Source organism: Astatotilapia calliptera, chromosome 11 (genome assembly GCF_900246225.1).
Source record: "Astatotilapia calliptera chromosome 11, fAstCal1.2, whole genome shotgun sequence".
Lineage (NCBI taxonomy): Eukaryota > Metazoa > Chordata > Actinopteri > Cichliformes > Cichlidae > Astatotilapia > Astatotilapia calliptera.
In genome coordinates, this window is record NC_039312.1 from 12,044,815 (window position 1) to 12,064,139 (window position 19,325).

Sequence of the window (19,325 nt, forward strand, 5' to 3'; positions counted from 1 at the left end):
CATTTTTAATGTGTTAATTTATTTTGATGTCAGCAAGAATTAGATATGATCTTTGGGATCCAGCATCTATAGTGGGTGGATTTAACTATCTATTGCTAACCAAAGTCGGTACAACATTAGTTCATAACTTAGTCCAAATTGGTCACTCTTGGTTTCAAAAAAACAACACGATTGTTTACATCACCATAAATGTGCTAAATTCAAGTGTTGGTCTGCCACATAATCCCATATACTACATGGTTGCCATGTATATGGGACAAAATAGCAAAGACTGTTTGGGCCACACTGTTTGTTTGAGCTGCTCAGTCAGGGAAACCCATGCCTTGAAACTCTTGGTGTACAGTGTTTGTGCTGATGTTCATGTCAGAGGAGCTTGGAGCTCTGCAGTTATTGAGGCAGTGGAGCGCTGCTGACTTTTATGCGCTATGTATCTCAGTGCTCAGAGACTCACTCTGTAACTTCACATTATCTGCCACTTTGTGCCTGAGATTATTGCAGTGGTGGATCCTATTGCAGTACTGTGCTGAACTACAGTGAGCTCTTTAGAACGATCCACTATTTCACAAATGTTTGTTCAGGTCCACTGCACGACTAGGTGCTTGATTTCATACACCTGTGGAAATGCGACTGAAAATACTTGGATTCAAAAACTGAGAGACCGTGTCGTCCAATACCTTTGTCCACCGAGTGTCGTGGAATCCACTATGACAAAATCAAACACAGTAACTAGCAATAGGGAACACTTTACATCCCTTTTGATCATAACCATAAAGATCGTAATGATGATCAGTGTTATGAACTTAAACGTGTAAAAGTGTACACACATGCACGCATACAGTTTATGCCACTGTGTTTCATCTATGTGATGTTAGTCAAGTCTTGTTCCTTTGGGTCCTATCACTTCCACTGGCCAACTGCCAGCCTGCCTCTCCTTCTTTCCCTTTGATAGCCTATCAGTGTCTCCACACCAACGTCCAGCCAGCCAGTCAAAGGTTGGAGAGCCCAAAGGGGACACCTATCAGGTTGATTATCAGGAGGTGTTATTATGGCTCATTAGAACAGAGTGCGCTCATAACGAGGGCGTTTAACGACGGTGGTCACACACACACAGATCTTGTTGGCATCATATTTATTTGAGTCTTTTTTCTTTTTTTTTTGCTTGATTACTAGCAAAATTTATAAAACTGACAAAAGTCTTGCTTTAATTCATGGTGCTGCTAACAATTTATTAGTTCAGGCCCAAGGCGCTATGAAGGCAAAATCCAAAATAACCACACATCTAAGTGGTCACACAAAGATCATGAGGAGTAATGATGTGATTAGCACTGTTGCCTTATAGCTAGTAGGTTATTGGTTAGAACCACGACTGGAGGCCTGCATACTCTCTGGGTACTAGGGTTTCCTCCCATAGTCCAAAGACATGCATGTTAGAGTAATTAGTGAGGCTAAAGCTTAACGTGTATTAATGCACTGTCAGCTAAAAATGAAACTGTAAGTAGTAAGCATAAGTAAATGTGAGTATGAATTTTGAGAGTACCGGTCGCAGCAGATGGCCGCCCCTCCCTGAGCCTGGTTCTGCCGGAGGTTTCTTCCTGTTAAAAGGGAGTTTTTCCTTCCCACTGTTGCCAAAGTCCTTGCTCATAGGGGGTCATATGATTGTTGGGTTTTTCTCTGTATCTATGAAGCGCCTTGAGGCGACTTATGTTGGGATTTGGCGCTATATAAATAAAATTGAATTGAATTGAATTGAATTACTTGCAAAGACGACATTAGTTTACATACCTCCCTAAATATCACATTGTTTTTATTTTGTTTTTTTTCTAAAGGAAAGTTTCAATATAACAGCTTTAAATACATAAACATATATGTTACCTGAACAGAGAGACTGACTAATCAGTAAATAGTGAACATATATATGTTTGTCTCATTTTTTTTTTTTCATTTGTTGGTCTCAGCAGCATTTTTTGGGGCTATCTAGTGGCCATAAACTGTTACACATTACATTATCCAAGAGCTTTATTTCTTGCCTGTGAGTTATACATTAACCCAAGACAGTATTTTTTAATATTAACTCTAACTGTTGACATCTAAGAATTTTTGCAACCCCTCTTTTTGATCTTGTGGCAAATAAACAAATAAACTTAGAACAACAGGTGATTTTGTCAAAAACTCAAAATTGTACTTATATTAATAACTCTCTGTTTAACAAGACCAAGAAGGACTTGGCAGAATGTGTAAAATTTATTTCCATTTGGAACATTTTGCAGAGATTAGTGGGAAACAAACAGATTTAACATCCGGTAACACAGCGTTCCCAGATAAAAACTCTATCGTACTTTCTATGTGCCATTTATTTACCCAAGACAACATTCTTCGATGAAGACACACCATCCACAAACACACAAATACACACACACACACACACACACACACACACACACACACACACACACACACACACACACACACACACACAGCATGGTAACGGTGTCCACGTCCTCTGTTTTGTCCTTGTGGCCAATAAATAAACAAATTGAGAACAATTGTTCCAGCTGTTGGTGCCAAAACCTCAACATTACGCTTATATTTATAACTACATATATTTATAGCCAAACTGTCTCAGACATACATGCAAATTCACAAGCAAATGCTCAAAAACAGACTAAATCCAGTTAATATACTCAAACAAAATATACTAAAACTAAGTAAAGCTGTGTACCATATTGTCGATGGTGGAATCCATTTGTTTTGTTTTGGGGGGTTTTCTAACATCAAGGGGAGAAGTATATTGAAATTGATTAAATTATTATACTTTATACTAATTATTATACTTTATACTAACTATTATACTTTAGGACTATTGAAAAGAATGCAAGCCAGATTTTGGAAGTTGTTTAGATTCATTTATCTCTTATCTGAAATTCAGTAAATATTCCAATAATGACAGTATGATCATCTTTAACAAAACATTTAAGACTTTATTAAACAATATTCCTTTTGTATAATCTGCTTTTTCAGGTTAAAGAGTATCAGCAACCAGGTGGTGCCACGCATAGCACGATAGCTAAAACATCTAACAAAAACGCACCTTTGGTTGAGCTGAACAAATCAAATTTTATAATGGCTTATGATTTGTTTTTCTTATGTACATAACAGAAGCCTAATTTGTCTTCCAAATCTAGAAGGACGCATCCATCCTTAAACCCAACCACAAAAAAATGAAATAAAATTCTAAAAAGTGTAAAAGAAAAACTGATTCCAGGATGTGAACTGTCTTTGGCTTTGGGGTCACGCAATGGGCCAACATGTCTCCTTTGTTGGCTTTTCAGGTAAGAAAATGATGCTAAAGGGGTTTTCTGGTGGATCAGAATATAACAAATATTTGCTATACAAATAAAAACAACTCTTCTTTCATGTTCAATTCATGTGTTTAAAGGCTACACATAAGTTAAAATGGTAGACATATAGACTTAAAATAGTAAAGAATAATAATTTTTTTTTAAACTATGCTGATTAAAAAACAAAGCAAAAAAAAACTAAATTTTCCTTCTTTGTTGGAGTTTGAGAGATAAAGAAAGATGAGTTGGAAACTTGCTGTTTGTCTTCGTTTTCACAGAAGAACAAACATTTTAACAAAACCTTTAAAAGCAGGTAAGTCTGTAAAAAAAAAAGAAAAGAAAAATTCAACATAACATCCCAAGATCTCTTTTAGCTAGTTTTAAGTTGTACGTTAAAGTTAACCAGGTAAGCAAAGTTAGATTTGAAGAAATTTAGAAGTGTAGAAGTATATATTTTTATGTATCGTTTAAGATAAAAAGACCTTATTAAAAAAACATGTTTCAGTGTCAAAGACACAGAGGACCTTAAATGTGTCTAAGGACAGATAATACACAAAAGAATTGCATACACGAACATGTACAGACTGACAGGAACAAGAGCAGCTGAAGACATGAGGACGAGACAGGCAGGAAGGAGTGAGAGACAGCAAGGCTCTCGTGACTGAGGAGAGGCCCACCCTCGCTCTCCCCTTTGTGTGAACAAAACAGACCGCTGTGAGTATGTGCTTGTCCTCAAGCGTCTTCATTATGCTGAAAATCCTGGCTCATGTTTTTTGTATTGTTTTTAAAAAGCTACTTAGATACATTTTTAAGTTCAACTTTTTAAAAGTTTAAACAGTTTCCAAATGTTCAGAGTCTCGAAAAAAGGCAAAAGTTTTCGTTCCAGTTTGAAGAATGGAAAAGTGAGGCAAGTACAACAAAAGAATTTGGCAGATTATGAACATGTGAAAAACTGTGCAATGGAGCGATGTAACGGATAAATAATTTTCCAAATCCCAGAGGACAGTTTTTCATTCCTAACACACATTGCTCCATCCGAGTTTCATTCATCTCTGATCAGATCAGACTACATAAATGACTCCAGATTCTCAGGATTTATGCAAATTTGTTCTTTATAAAAACTATATTGCAGACACGGGTGAATTAAAAGTTCCAGACAAAAATATTAATAGAAAATATAATGAGGAGGAATCGTGTTATCATTGCCAAGAAATCTATTCATGCGGTCACAGTATTGTTGTTCTCTAACATCACGATGCAGGAAGTACTTAGTGCTTGCACACAGATGATAACGGATGCTTAGCCAGTGCACGTACGACATTGCAAAGGCTTGTGTACATGTGTCTGTGTATGTGCGCAACGGTAGACATTAAGTACAGACCGAATCCATCAAGCTGTCTGAGTATGTGTTGTCTTAATTGAGTTTATTGTGTGCTGCATGCTGCATTGTGATATTATGTACTATAGATGAGGTAATCAAAGTCTTCACAATTTTACATTGAGCAACATTATTCTGAAATGATTTCATAATTTGCAGATGCATATTTTTGCAGATTGGTGATTATTTGCCCTTTTTTTTTTATCTTTATCATGTATCATGTTACTGATCTGTTACCAACATAATAACCATATGTTTCTTTTGAGTACCCCCTATACTGTCAGCTTTTTATTGCTCCCATCACAACTTTTTTCAGACATGTTGCTGCCATTAAATTCAAAATGCCCCAGTCCCATTTAAAACATTTGATATACGTTCTATGTTCTACTGTAAATAAAACATGGGCATGAAATTCGGACTTTTTTTTAAAATTTATATTTTATATAAATTGTTTAACAAAGAAACACATTGGAAGAGAACCAGAGATTAATAATAACTAATACTTCATTGTAGAGAGGTGTATAAATGCAGAGTGAGTGAAAAAAGGTGAGTGAAGACGAAACACACACAGTGCATCATGGGAGGATGAATGGTCTCTCTCTTTCTAGACCCTGTCAGTTCTCTTGCTGCTGCATTTTGGATCAACTGAAGGCTTTTCAGGGAGCTTTCAGCACATCTATAATGAAGGAAACTGTTTCCAGGGCCTACTCCGTGGATCGGCTTCCTCCGAGGCGTGGACGTCTATCAGCAGAGAATGTACCTTCACCTATCAGCAGAGAATGTCCCTTAGTCTGTAACACAGTCAAATATATTCTCAAGTAATATTCAAGTATGCCATTCAGCGTGTTAGTACGAGCAGCTCGGGAGCAGCTTGGGAGAACAAGAAAACAGAGACTGCTTTAGATTGTCTTCCCAAAGTGACTCAACTTTATTCACAAGTACAACAGTTTATATAGAGGGTAAAATTCATGAGACAGCAGATTTATCAGTTTAAACCAGTACAGACCAAGATAAGGCAGCGTCTTCCTGCCCTTGGGTGAAGAAGCATCCTTTGTGTAGTTTATTAGTTCAGCTACAATTGTGATTATCTCAGCGACATATTTTCAAGGCACAAAACGAAGAGTTCTTACATTAGTGAAATCTGAAACAAACCATTTGGCCTTCAACAGGCGTCTAAAAGATTAAGAAACTAATGTAGCTGAGGGAGTGATCTCTGTGGTATTTCAACCTTGTACCAGCCTGTGATTCTCACACATCAATTCTTGGGTCAAAGAGAAAAATAACTAAAACAAAAGGGGCCTTATTGAATGACAGAGTTTTCCTGCATAATGTCACTATAAAACAATATCCAGTAAATGCTACCATGGTACTAAAATACCTAACATATAATAACAAATTACAGAGTTTTTATGCGGCCAGACTAAAGAGCTGAGCTGCATAAAAAACTAAATCTGAGCCCTGGCTGAACGATATGACCCAAGCTGTCAGATGCGAGTGAGGTTTAAGTGTCACAATCCGGGTGTTTTAGTTCAGATCATTGACTCTGTTCTTAGTGCATCGCAGACTGACTGTATTGAGCCCTCCCCTGCAGCCTGTGAAAGTTTCTTTTACACTTTTTTAATGAGAAGGTTTCTCCACTAGGGTTCAAATCTCTCCTTCTGCTCATGGCCCCTCAGTCTGTGTTCCTTGCTATACTGTCTTTGACAGGTTTGAGACGTTGACTTTGTCCTCTTTAAAGGAGAGTTTTGGTAGTTTGAAGCCTGCGTACTAAAGTGTACACGTTAGTTTTTGACTGCTGGTGAAAGAAAAGTTTTCTTTACAAATAACTCTCTCACTGAACTAACACAGCCAATCCCTCAACATGTTTGTACTCTCTGCTCATATTGCCTGCATATTAAATCATTTTTTGCTTTTTAAAGAACGCATTTTAGCATTGCACTCAACAACAATCAAATCCTCCCCAACAAAAAAAGTAAAGTAAGGACCAAATTGCATTATATTTGTTGACGTTAATGTACAACGTGGGATGCAAGTGGCCCACGGGCTGTGAGTTTGAGAGCCCTGCTCTATATAATTGCATAATGGCTGTTCTACATCTAGCCAGGGCTCATCTAAGAAAGTGTATTTTAACCTTCCTGAGATGAATTTGTAGCCTGTTGGCTAAGAAGTGGTGGCGAAAGTTAGGCAGATCTAGTCCTCCTCTATCCTTGGTCCTTTGTAGGGTTTTTTAAGAGCTTATCTTCCCAAGGAATTTAGAAATGGAAAATTCCAGAGATCTAAAACAGTCAGGAGATGGTTTACGCGGGATCATTGAGAATAAATAATTGATTCTTGGCAAAACCCTCATTTGTTTTGAAGCGACTCTTCCCATGAGTGATATGGGTAGAGACTTCCATCTAGGCCATAGGTGTCAAACTCTGGCCCACGGGCCAAATTTGGCAAAGCCATACCAAATTACTATTAGAGCTGGCCTACTGGTATTATACAGCTAATATATATATTGTTTAGTTTTAAGCTTTGCTCGTTCCATATTCAGTTTTTCAGCAAAACTTGTTTGAGTCCATAAGAAAAGATTCATTCTTATATCTAGAGGACGATTTTTTTTCCCAATAAATATTAACGTTAGCCTGCGACTTTGTTCCAGTTCTGAATTTTGGCCCACTGTGTATTTGAGTTTGACACCCCTGATCTAGATCATCTTCTACTTTCCTTAAAAGTGGGATGTGATTTAATGCAGTTACATCTGCAAGCCTAGGAGGAATATTTAACATTTCCAGATTGCAGTTGGGTAGAAGAAGAATAACAAAAGAAGCAATTAATTGAAAGAACTGTAGATTTTAAACAGTTTATATACCAGTATATGTACTCACAATACAAAACGTTTTGTTAAGTGCAGATAATTTAATGATTAGAAATCTGCCCTCTGGATTTATAACTGTGAGTATGTAACATTAATATTTTTGTGTATTAAAATGCTACTCCCCTTTGTCTAGAGTTATAGCAGGCAGAGAACACATTAGGAAATTCGGGTGTTTTAAGTTCATCTGTAGCTGTGACAGTCTATGAGTACATCTGCCTGCAGTTTTTTAAGCTGGTTACATATCTTTAACCTCTGTTCTCTGGAGCAAGCTCCATGCATATTCCATGTGATATTCCATAGTTGTGTATGTGTAGTGAGTGTGGAAAAAGGCACTACTATCTATCAGTCAAGTTTTAAAAAATATGTGGCAAGAGGCTCCATAAGTCTGATTATGTGTATGCATATTAATTTGTATGAGCGAGTGTGTAGGCGCTTGTGCATGTGGGTCCTATATGTCTGTATGCGCTGTGCGGCTGTAGTGGATGTGCTGATGCTGAGTGCACGATTATGCCGTGCAGATGTGTAAAAATCGTTGTTTGTGACTGCATATTGAAATAGGTGATCGGTGCAGTGAAAGAGAAGAGAAGGAAGAAAACCATGGAAAAGGGCAAGCGAGAGGGATGAAACAGAAAACTTGAACAAAAAAGAAAACATTGTAACTAATACAAGACTCTATCTAAGTGGGAAAAAAATGCCTGCCACCAGTTTAAGAGTTAAATTTTGGAAGATTTTTTTTTTCTGCTTGTCCCGTAGTTAAATGTATGAGGTGCAAAAATGCCGTGGTCTGCAGTCATGTCTGTAAGATAGTCATTAGCTGTGTCTCAATGCAGGGGCTGCATCCAGAGGCTGTGCAACGCTGTGAAATTGGACGGTCTAGGCTTCAGATTCGCGTCACTGCTGTCTCAGTGGAGTTTAATAAACTCAGCCGTCTGCTCGTTGCTATCTAAAATATACAGTGGGGCAAAAAAGTATTTAGTCAGCCACCGATTGTGCAAGTTCCCCCACCTAAAATGATGACAGAGGTCAGTAATTTGCACCAGAGGTACACTTCAACTGTGAGAGACAGAATGTGAAAAAAAAATCCATGAATTCACATGGTAGGATTTGTAAAGAATTTATTCGTAAATTAGGGTGGAAAATAAGTATTTGGTCACCTCAAACAAGGAAAATCTCTGGCTCTCACAGACCTGTAACGTCTTCTGTAAGAAGCTTTTCTGTCCCCCACTCGTTACCTGTATGAATGGGACCTGTTTGAACTCATCATCTGTATAAAAGACACCTGTCCACAGCCTCAAACAGTCAGACTCCAAACTCCGCCATGGCCAAGACCAAAGAGCTTTCGAAGGACACCAGGAAAAGTATTGTAGACCTGCACCAGACTGGGAAGAGTGAATCTACAATAGGCAAGCAGCTTGGTGTGAAAAAATCAACTGTGGGAGCAATCATCAGAAAATGGAAGACATACAAGACCACTGATAATCTCCCTCGATCTGGGGCTCCACGCAAGATCTCATCCCGTGGGGTCAAAATGATCATGGGAACGGTGAGCAAAGATCCCAGAACCACACGGGGGGACCTGGTGAATGACCTGCAGAGAGCTGGGACCAAAGTAACAAAGGTCACCATCAGTAACACACTACAACGGCAGGGAATCAAATCCCGCAGTGCCAGACGTGTTCCGCTGCTGAAGCCAGTGCATGTCCAGGCCCGTCTGAAGTTTGCCAGAGAGCACATGGATGATACAGCAGAGGATTGGGAGAATGTCATGTGGTCAGATGAAACCAAAGTAGAACTTTTTGGTATAAACTCAACTCGTCGTGTTTGGAGGAAGAAGAATACTGAGTTGCATCCCAAGAACACCATACCTACTGTGAAGCATGGGGGTGGGAACATCATGCTATGGGGCTGTTTTTCTGCCAAGGGGACAGGACGACTGATCCGTGTTAAGGACAGAATGAATGGGGCCATGTATCGTGAGATTTTGAGCCAAAACCTCCTTCCATCAATGAGAACTTTGAAGATGAAACGAGGCTGGGTCTTCCAACATGACAATGATCCAAAACACACCGCCCGGGCAACAAAGGAGTGGCTCCGTAAGAAGCATTTGAAAGTCCTGGAGTGGCCTAGCCAGTCTCCAGACCTCAACCCCATAGAAAATCTGTGGTGGGAGTTGAAAGTCCGTGTTGCTCGGCGACAGCCCCAAAACATCACTGCTCTCGAGAAGATCTGCATGGAGGAATGGGCCAAAATACCAGCTACTGTGTGTGCAAACCTGGTAAAGACCTATAGTAAACGTTTGACCTCTGTTATTGCCAACAAAGGTTATGTTACAAAGTATTGAGTTGTATTTTTGTTATTGACCAAATACTTATTTTCCACCCTGATTTACGAATAAATTCTTTACAAATCCTACCATGTGGATTCATGGATTTTTTTTTCACATTCTGTCTCTCACAGTTGAAGTGTACCTCTGGTGCAAATTACTGACCTCTGTCATCATTTTAGGTGGGGGAACTTGCACAATCGGTGGCTGACTAAATACTTTTTTGCCCCAATGTAACAGGACATTGGAGCAAATTCTCGACCATCTCACACTTCTGTTTAATCAGTTTTCTGTTTGACGTCTATTCAGCTGTGTAAAAACTATAACTTTAATCTCAGCCAAACCAATTTACTCATAAAACACTTAAAAAAGCCAAACAATGACATTTTTAAGTTCTAAGTGACTTATCTATAACCTGAGTAGATAAAGACCGCGCAGGGTTTGAAAATGATGTGCCAGGAGTTCGCTGTTCTCGCCGGCTCTAGTGAGCCTTGACCACCCAGTCAGGTCGATAGCTGACTGGGTGTTCAAACCACGGAGGACACCCAACCCATCCTTCAAATTCGGGCAATGAAGGATGCATTTGTCGGCCACATTTGGAGCAACCTTCCAATTTGGACCGCCTTCATCGCATCGCTGTGAAATAATCGGCCTTCAAATGCGGCCTCCAAAGGATCCAGACCCTGAATTGCGACACAGCCATTGTTACTAAAATAACGCTGGACCGGGCTCTAAACAAAAGAAGTGATAGTGATAGTATTGCAGCGTCTTGCTAAATTTATACAAAGTGTATTTATACACAGAAATACAGACAGAAAGATGCCCTGAGGTCATGACACCCTGTTTACACCAGCCATTGTTGTCACATAAATACCTAATAAACAAACACCGCAGTGGGCTGTCTGTGTGTATACCACTTTTACGTGCATTGTGTGTGGCTATTCTGAACTCATCCAGCATCTTGTGCGACCCTGCACCTCCACATTTCTCCAGGTCGTAATGGGAGTAACACACCCACACAGTTTCCTGCTCGGTGCTCCTCTCTTCCTGACCTCTTTTGCCATACAGGAAACTCATAGTGAATACACAGAGGACAAAGACAGGTGATACTCATGACCTTCTAATATTTGATTGCTTGGTTTTCTCTGATGAGATGTGATATCACGAAAGATTTGGGTCAGAGGTAAAGCACTATAGTTACACTCCAGTGACCCCAGAGGGGCAACAGGAAATATTTAGATGTTTTTCTTAAAATGTATTGACTAAACAAAGTACTGTAAGAAATGGTTTTTCAGCCAAAGCCATGTCGCTCATCAAACAGCCCCACAGTCTAAACAATCTTGGATGTCGCCATAAAGTCTCTCACCAGAGCTTTCATCTGAACATCGAGAACATCCAGACCCACTCTGGCAGATCCAGCTGCAGATGAGTCGGTGAAGTTTCCTTGCTGTGATTTTTTTTTAAAAACCCAACATCAGAGCATTGCAGTTACATCATTTTACATTTTGTTTATTTTAACTTAAAAATAGAGCTGTTTCCTGATAGAACATCAAGATATTTTCTTCTTAAAGAAGTCAGCATATCAGGCATGCTTTCAAACGAGTGAAAAGTATTTAGCATTGTTATTATTCAGAAATTCACTATTCTTCCTCACTCACACAATCCATCATCAGCCTGTGATTGGGAGCCACTCCCCTGGAATTAGTTTTACTATAGCTGAGCCTGCCGATGCTACTGTACGTCACTGAAATTCAAAATACAATCAGCCACAACAATAGAAGGAAGACAGATGGTAGGCTGCTCTGAAGACAGTTCATCTAAAATTAAACATCTTTAGTCTAATCAGCTATTTTTGCACACAAACAGAGGGACATACCTATCTACAAGCAGCTTCTGCAGCAGCGTACGCATGGGCTCAGTTTGGCCTTGGCCATTGGATGAATTTCAATCACACATTTATTCTGAGGTCATTCAAATTTAATCATTTGGCCATTTGGGGGAAAAAAAAGTTTGCTTATAAAACAATAAATAACCCAAACGCTGACATTGTTAATTGGTGGGAAGTTTTCAATTCCAGCCCAGTTTCTTAACTCAAATACAAACTTTACCAAAATAGAGGCCTGTTTATTTGTCTTATAGTTTATTTTTTTGCCATTACATGAGTGAATGAACACATGTCCAAACAGTGCGCTTTGGCAGTGGCTGATATTTTACTAGGGTTTCCGTTAAGGATGCTTTCTGACAAACAACTGCTTTTTAAGCTCTGATCTGGACAGAGTGAGAAAAAATAAAGAGCGGATCTTTATACAGTCGGGAACTTGCGAGCACAGGCTTCACTGAAGGTTTGGAAAGTCATCCCACTTAGATTATTGCAGATTAGCAACAATCAGCACAAACACGACAGATTTATACGTAGGAAGTTCATTATAGTGGCAACAGTGACCTTCATGTACTTTAAAGACAGTGTTTGCAAACTGGCACGTAACATGCGGCATTACTGTAAATCGTTTGTTGGGGTATTTTGCGGTCTTATCTCGGCCTCTTCTATTGACAGAGGCCTTTTCTTTTGTTGAAATGGTGCGACGATAAAAGGGAAAAGAGAAGATCTGACAAATAAACACATTCGGTAAGCTCACTTTATTCCCCACACTTTCATACATAGTAAACTCAGTACAGATTGCCGCAAAGAGATATGAAAGTTCACTCCGCACAACAGATTTGTGTCCACAACAACAGGCCAGTGTCAGCATCGATAAACCTTCTGATAAAATCTGTAGTGGAACACAGACTATGGATTCACATAGACAAGGCATATTTGTCAAAATTACTTTTATAGGATTTTTAAAAATTGTCTTTATGTCGTCAGCATGTTTCTTCTCAGCAACAGCCCACTCATAGCATTGCTAATTTATTAATCCATACCACATTAATGCCAGATCTTGACACATATCTTGCAGAAGCATGACTTCTCCAAGCACTGTGTGCCTGCCAGTCTGACGATGTGACCTGAAGCTGGTGAACGTGACTGTTTGTTGTGCCTGAGCCTCATTCAGGGATTTCTTTGTTTATTTTCTTTAGTCTTTTTTGGACCTCCCTGACCACATCCTCTTACGTTTTTTCAGCGTTACTCCTACCGTCATCCCTGTCGCCCCCCATCAAAACACACCCATGTAGTCCTAGGCATGTGCACAGTGTCATGCATACAGGAAATGGAACGTGCTGCTGAAACAATAGAAAGACATCTTAACTGCAGCCAGGAGCCACACTGCAGACGAAGCAGTGGCACATAGATGAGACATTAGGTCACTTTTGCCAAATTTCTGGAACCCTTTGCGCTGGACTATGAGCTTATTGATATGTGAACGTGTGGATTTTAAATTTTATCTTCACATTAGAAGACTCTTTGGGACAACACTTGGTTTTTTCAAGTGTGACTTCTAATTTAACATACAGCCCAGTGGATGATAATAATAATATTGGTGTCTTTTTAGGCCATTTGCCCAAGGGCTCTCTTACAGTTCCGCCTCCTCTTCCTCCTTCTCTTTCTGTCCAGGCTCCCTGTCTGACTGTCTGTGTCTCTACGTGACCGGTCCCGGGTCTTTCAGTGCCAGTGGAGGCCGCCGTGACATGAGATACCACTAACTAGCTTCCTGCCATTATTCCTAATTGCCCCACGGCCCGGAACTGTGCAGACACCCTGGGTGGGGCGTGACTGAGGAGTATGTTCGTCTATGTGAGTGTGTGTGTGTGTCTGTGAAATTTAAGTTTTCATATATCTGCAAATGCTAACTACCTGTTTATGAGTTTATGACCAGATGTCTGAGATAGAGGAGTGCTGTTTTAACAGTGGCAACAGAGGAACAGAGAAGAAATATGTAGATAACTGAGTGATATTTATATGCCAGCAGTTCACAATAACAGTCAAATTCAGGGTGGTTTTTGTCATAAGGTTTAGCGAGAAAATCGTTGCAATCCAACAATTAGCTATAAACAAGCACTTGGCGACTGTGGGAAGGAAGAATCCCTTTTTAACACGAGGAGACCTCTGGGAGAGTCAGACTCAGTGACAGGCAGTGCTGTGATTGGTGTAGGGGTGAAGGGAAAGACAATAAAGGAGAGCACAGAGAGATAAGTGTAAGCGAGATGCAAGCATTAGGTATAAAAACCAGAGAGCGCATGAACAGTCTCAAGCATCAAATGCACATAAGCTCTAAATTAATAAAAATGGAGCTATGGAGAAACACCCACTTTGTATTTGTGATGAATGATAGCGGCCTGTAACATATGCCACACAACACGCAACAGTGACAGTTTATTGGCCTTTCTGGGACTGGGTCATACAGACTGGGCGGATGCTTAGATGCACTGTATGCTATCACTGGTCTATCTGCAGATGTCTACAGCAGGCTATATGACCCTAGGGAGGGCTGGCGGCATGTGTCTTATAAAGACAACAGCAAGATACTTTTGTAGACAACCACTTGTTTAACGGGGCGGGGGGGGGGGGGGGGGGGGGGGGGGGGCTTGTGATGGCTAAGTACCACTTAGCCATCACAAGGCCCACATCACAGGCTCACATTTACATCTATTCCAGTTAACTGTTTCTGCTAGATGTTATTTCAAAGCAACTTTGTCCAAATTATTTTTGGTCAAAAACACCTTTAATGCAAAATCATTTGATTAGTGTGAACAGTGCTCTGGGTGATGGAAGTCAACACACTAAGGAAGCCTATGCTGGCAGCTTGTCGCAAACTTTATTAAGATTACAGGATCTTCTAAGGGACTATTAGTTATCTTGTGTACTGTATGCTGTGTGTGTGTGTATGATGAGAGCATCAAAGCAGGATAGCATCCTGTGGGCAGCCCAGGGCAGGACCAGCGGGTACAAGGCGGCAGCGAGGTGGGTGTCCTAGAGCACATCATTTACTTTTTGAGATCCACACACACCCAATTCTTCCCCTGGGGACAAAAGGCCACCATGTAATTGAAATAGTGTCAGAACTCTGGGGAGAGGCACATGCAGAGAAGCTGTTCCAGAAACTACTTTAACTTAACTTTAACTATGTAAAAAAAGAAACATCAGAAAAAACTGAAGGACAATAGGCAATAATTAAGGAGAGTGCATCAACATTTTTTTTAAAGTAATTTAGTAGTTTGAGTCAATGATTGCTAAAGTCTATGTTTGCATTTAGCAGATACAGAGGGAAAAAACATCTCACAAAAATAAATATCAGAAAATAAACTTAGAAATCTTGAACGTAATGGATAAATGTATTTTAAGTTAATTCTTAAATGATAGTCACTGATGAAAACTTGACAAATTAAATGTTCCTTCCAATGGATAATGCAGGACATAACTGGAGTGGCTCCATCGTGTTTTATGCCAACGGAAAAACAAAACGTAGGCCAAAATGAAAAAGTTACAAATATGAACATACTATTAGTTTTGGTTTAGTCAGGAAGAGGGCCCATCATGTGGCGAAGATGCTGAACGTGTATGCGCCCACGTACTGCAAACAACCCACAGGCTGCATGGGACAGTTAGAGTGGCAGTGGTATGAAATTAAGTTATAAAGAGAAGATAATTTATGTTGATTTGTTTAAAAAATACACACAAGTATATATTTATATCAAACTCTATTTTTATTCTTTAGCATTTACACCAAAGAATAAAAATAGATTTATTAAATAAACAGGAACAGAAATTAAGTCTATTTTATGATGACTAGTAAGATTGCACTGATTTGTGGAACCAAATTAATAGAAATTCAATATCTAGTGTTGTTTGAGTTTTTGATAATTAATGAACTTATAACTGGTAACAACTTGGTAATATGTTATGCACGATTTAGAAAATGTGCAGTATTATGCATAAAATGGTTTTGTTGGTTAAATATTTAATTTGTTTGGTTGTTTTTGTTTTTATTACAAACTTGAAAAAGAAACTCTTTAACTCAGAGTTTCTCTGTAACAAAATCTGTTAGTGTATAGAGCTGATACAAGTTAGGAAGGATTTGGTTTATTCATTTATATATAAAACTGTTGTATTCGTTTTGTCTGCGTTCTGTTCTGTAAGCCTTCTTTTGCACAATGTTATTAATAGTATTATATATTCATGTGAATTGGTTTGCACAGTTCTGCAAAAAATACATTTTTGTCACGTTCAGCTCACTTGAGTTTGGCTTCTTTTACTTTGCCTTGCTCGTGGAGGCCCCTTAGGTGCAAATAACAAGAACAAAATATGCAAATACACAAAAAAATATAACAAATATATATAACAAAACACAAAAGGTTTAAGAAAACAGATTGAAAACAGTAGAAACACACACAATGGTATTTTATTTAATAAAAGGTTTCATTTTGCAAAATGATTTCTTGTTTCTTTTGTTTTTCTTTTCATTTTACTGTTTTTCACGCTGTTATATTAGGGCACAAAAGCATCATGATGAGCCACTGTGTCTGTGTTTTATGAGGAGCTGGTTACTGTGCTTTGTTCATGAGGATACTTGGCTGCCATCTACTGGTTGAATCAAATCATTGTTAAGTTTAGTAATAATTTGGAGCAGCAGGTTTTTGTTGGGGGTTTTTTTTTTGGGGGGGGGGGGGGGGGTTAAATCTAAGAATTTTGAGTCAGTTAACAGTAGATACTTGATCTGAAGTAGCTGACATATCGACATAGTAAAGAGTTTAATTGTTCCAGAACTCCCTCTCTGTCTTTGTTTCATCTGGCAGTCAAAATGTATCTAATCTATTACTAATTATCTCAATTTTTTTATATTAAACTAAAAGCGGCTGATTGCACCATGATCATGAGGGCATGAATAATGCTGTGACAGCTATTTCTCTCGCATGTCATTAAATTCTTTTCAAAGACCTGTAATGAAGCACAAAACCCACAGACCAAACTAAACTTACTCAGCTACCCAGTTTATGTGTAACACTGCTGGCCTCCAGTGTCATCTGAGATGCTTTCAGGTAGAAACTATGGGCATCTGTTGCATCTTCATAAAACCAAAACATGACCACTGAATTTGAACCACTGAACATCTCAGTAATGTATTATTGAACATCTGTTACCATTTTTAAAAAGTTAGAAAGCTGTATAAAATGTAATCTCATAATTGTCTTATTGACAGTTTGAAGAAAAATAGCTTTTAGGTACTAAAAAGAAACAGCTGTCAAAGCACTTCTGCCAACATATTCAAAATCACTTTATTTTTTCATAAGATGGTGCATTTCCTCATTTTAAACTTTTGATATGCTTAATATTTTGTAAAACATGGGCTTATGTGATTAGCAAATCATATAATTTTGTTAGCTAATTTCATTTTTGTTTTATCCGAGACGTTGACATGTATATAAAATGTGAAAAATAAAGTTTATCAGCAAAAGTGAAGCTGCAAAAACCATTTGAAACAATGGGAATCAGGGTCTGCCAGACAGAACATTTTATTGCTGCTCTGAGCTGTCCAATGTGTGGAGGAGGTGGAGGAGGGTGTGGTAGTTAATGTTCTCAGTGGTATTAGCAATGTGTGCTGGACTGCCAGTTGTGTCTTTTTCCCTTTACTTAAAGGGAAAAAATAATGAACAATAATGAACAATGTAATACTGCAAACTGCTATTTGAAGGAAACACATTATCAACAACATTATGCCTCTCTGTATCCTCACATCAAGTTGGAGTGAATCCACATTAATATGATCCTGGGCTTGATTTGGCTTTAGTTACTTCCTGTCCACATTTCCTTGTCTCTGATTGGCACCTTTGTTCCTGTTTACCTTAAGTGAAATCAAGTGGTACAGATTATCATTAATAAGGACTGCACTCCCTTCCCCTCACATCTTTCACTTGCACATGGGGTGACATGTTTGTTATATTTGCTCTTTTCATTAGGTAGTTTATTTTATTAATTAATTAATTTATCTTGCAGTAAGCTAATAACCCAGAGTCTAGTCTTTGTCCCTTTGTATTCGGGTACAAATACAAAGAGGGGAGCCCTGGAAGGGCGTCACCCAGCCACTATGTTGCAGAAGCCCTAGGAGGTTGTGGCGATGAGCCTGCAGGCTCTGCCGGCCAGCCAGAGAAAACCGAGGTTTGGTCCCAGAGAAGAGAGAAAATCTTTAGGAATTATTTAGAGACAGACAGTTTTAAAATCATTTAACCACTTAATTCAACAAGTCTATGGAGATATATGTCAACGTTTATATGGCTTTAAATGTGTCATAAACAGCATTAATGTGTGTGTATTTTATTCTCTTAGTTCACTTTACGAAAGCACATGGCAACTCCATATAAAAAAAGAACAGATAAAGTCCAGTACTGGACTGTTTTTGTGCTTTTGAGGCCAAGTCACACAGGGTTTCTTAGCTTAGACTGATGAGTATTTGAAATGTCAGCAATTCTTGATTATTGTAGTTTCATCACTGATTTATCGGTAGTCATAAATGAAGCAAACGTTTCAATTATCCATGCTTAAAAGTAACAAGGCTTGTTTGGTAGACTCATCTTTGGTGATACTGACACCGATAGTGAAACTGATTAGTCCTGGAGAGCAGCTCAGCAAAACAGCTCACCTACATGTACCTGTGGTTCCATCCTCTAACAAATGCTACTGCTGTCATGATATCATGTGCTGTGTAAATGTGCAGGCAGGAGATTGGACCTAAATGCAGGACTCACAGAACACAAAGGCATGAATTTAAAACGGCAGCTTTCACAGCCGTCACAACACAACACAAGGCGTGGAAAACAAAGGGCTTAAATACAAACTGGAGTAATCAGGGAATGGGCGACAGGAGGGAAACATGCTGGGAGAAATTAGACCTGACGAGACAAGGGAAACAACACTGACATGAGACACAGACTTTCAAAGTAAAACAGGAAACACACAACAGGCACAGACTTGATACAGAACAGAGGAAACGTGGGACACAGGGACAGGAATGACGAGAGACACGACTGACAGGGGCGAACAACATAATTAACATTAAAAGTGAACTAAACCACTACTAATCATAAACCATGATGAAATCACAGAATAATAATAATAATAATACAGAAAACACTCGATCACTGACCCAGGACCATGATAACTGTGTAGTGAGGTGGTTGTGGCTTATACGATTGTCTGATTTTAACCGTATTAAATTTGTATTTACCTCATTTATGTGTTTAACTCTTCAATGTTCCACATTTCAGCAGAGCCATCAATGAATGAACTTCACTTTGGAATGTTGGGTATGTTTGTCAAACGGTACATGCTTTGTCTTCACAGGAGCTGTGTGGAAGAACCACTCGTCTGCAAGTGCAGCAGATACTGAACTCGACTGTTTTGCTCTCCGCTGGTGATCGTGGAGGTCCCAAAGAACACCAAAAAGCCAAAGAAGCCTTAACCTAAAGTTGCTGCCACATTGTTTTCTACTTTGG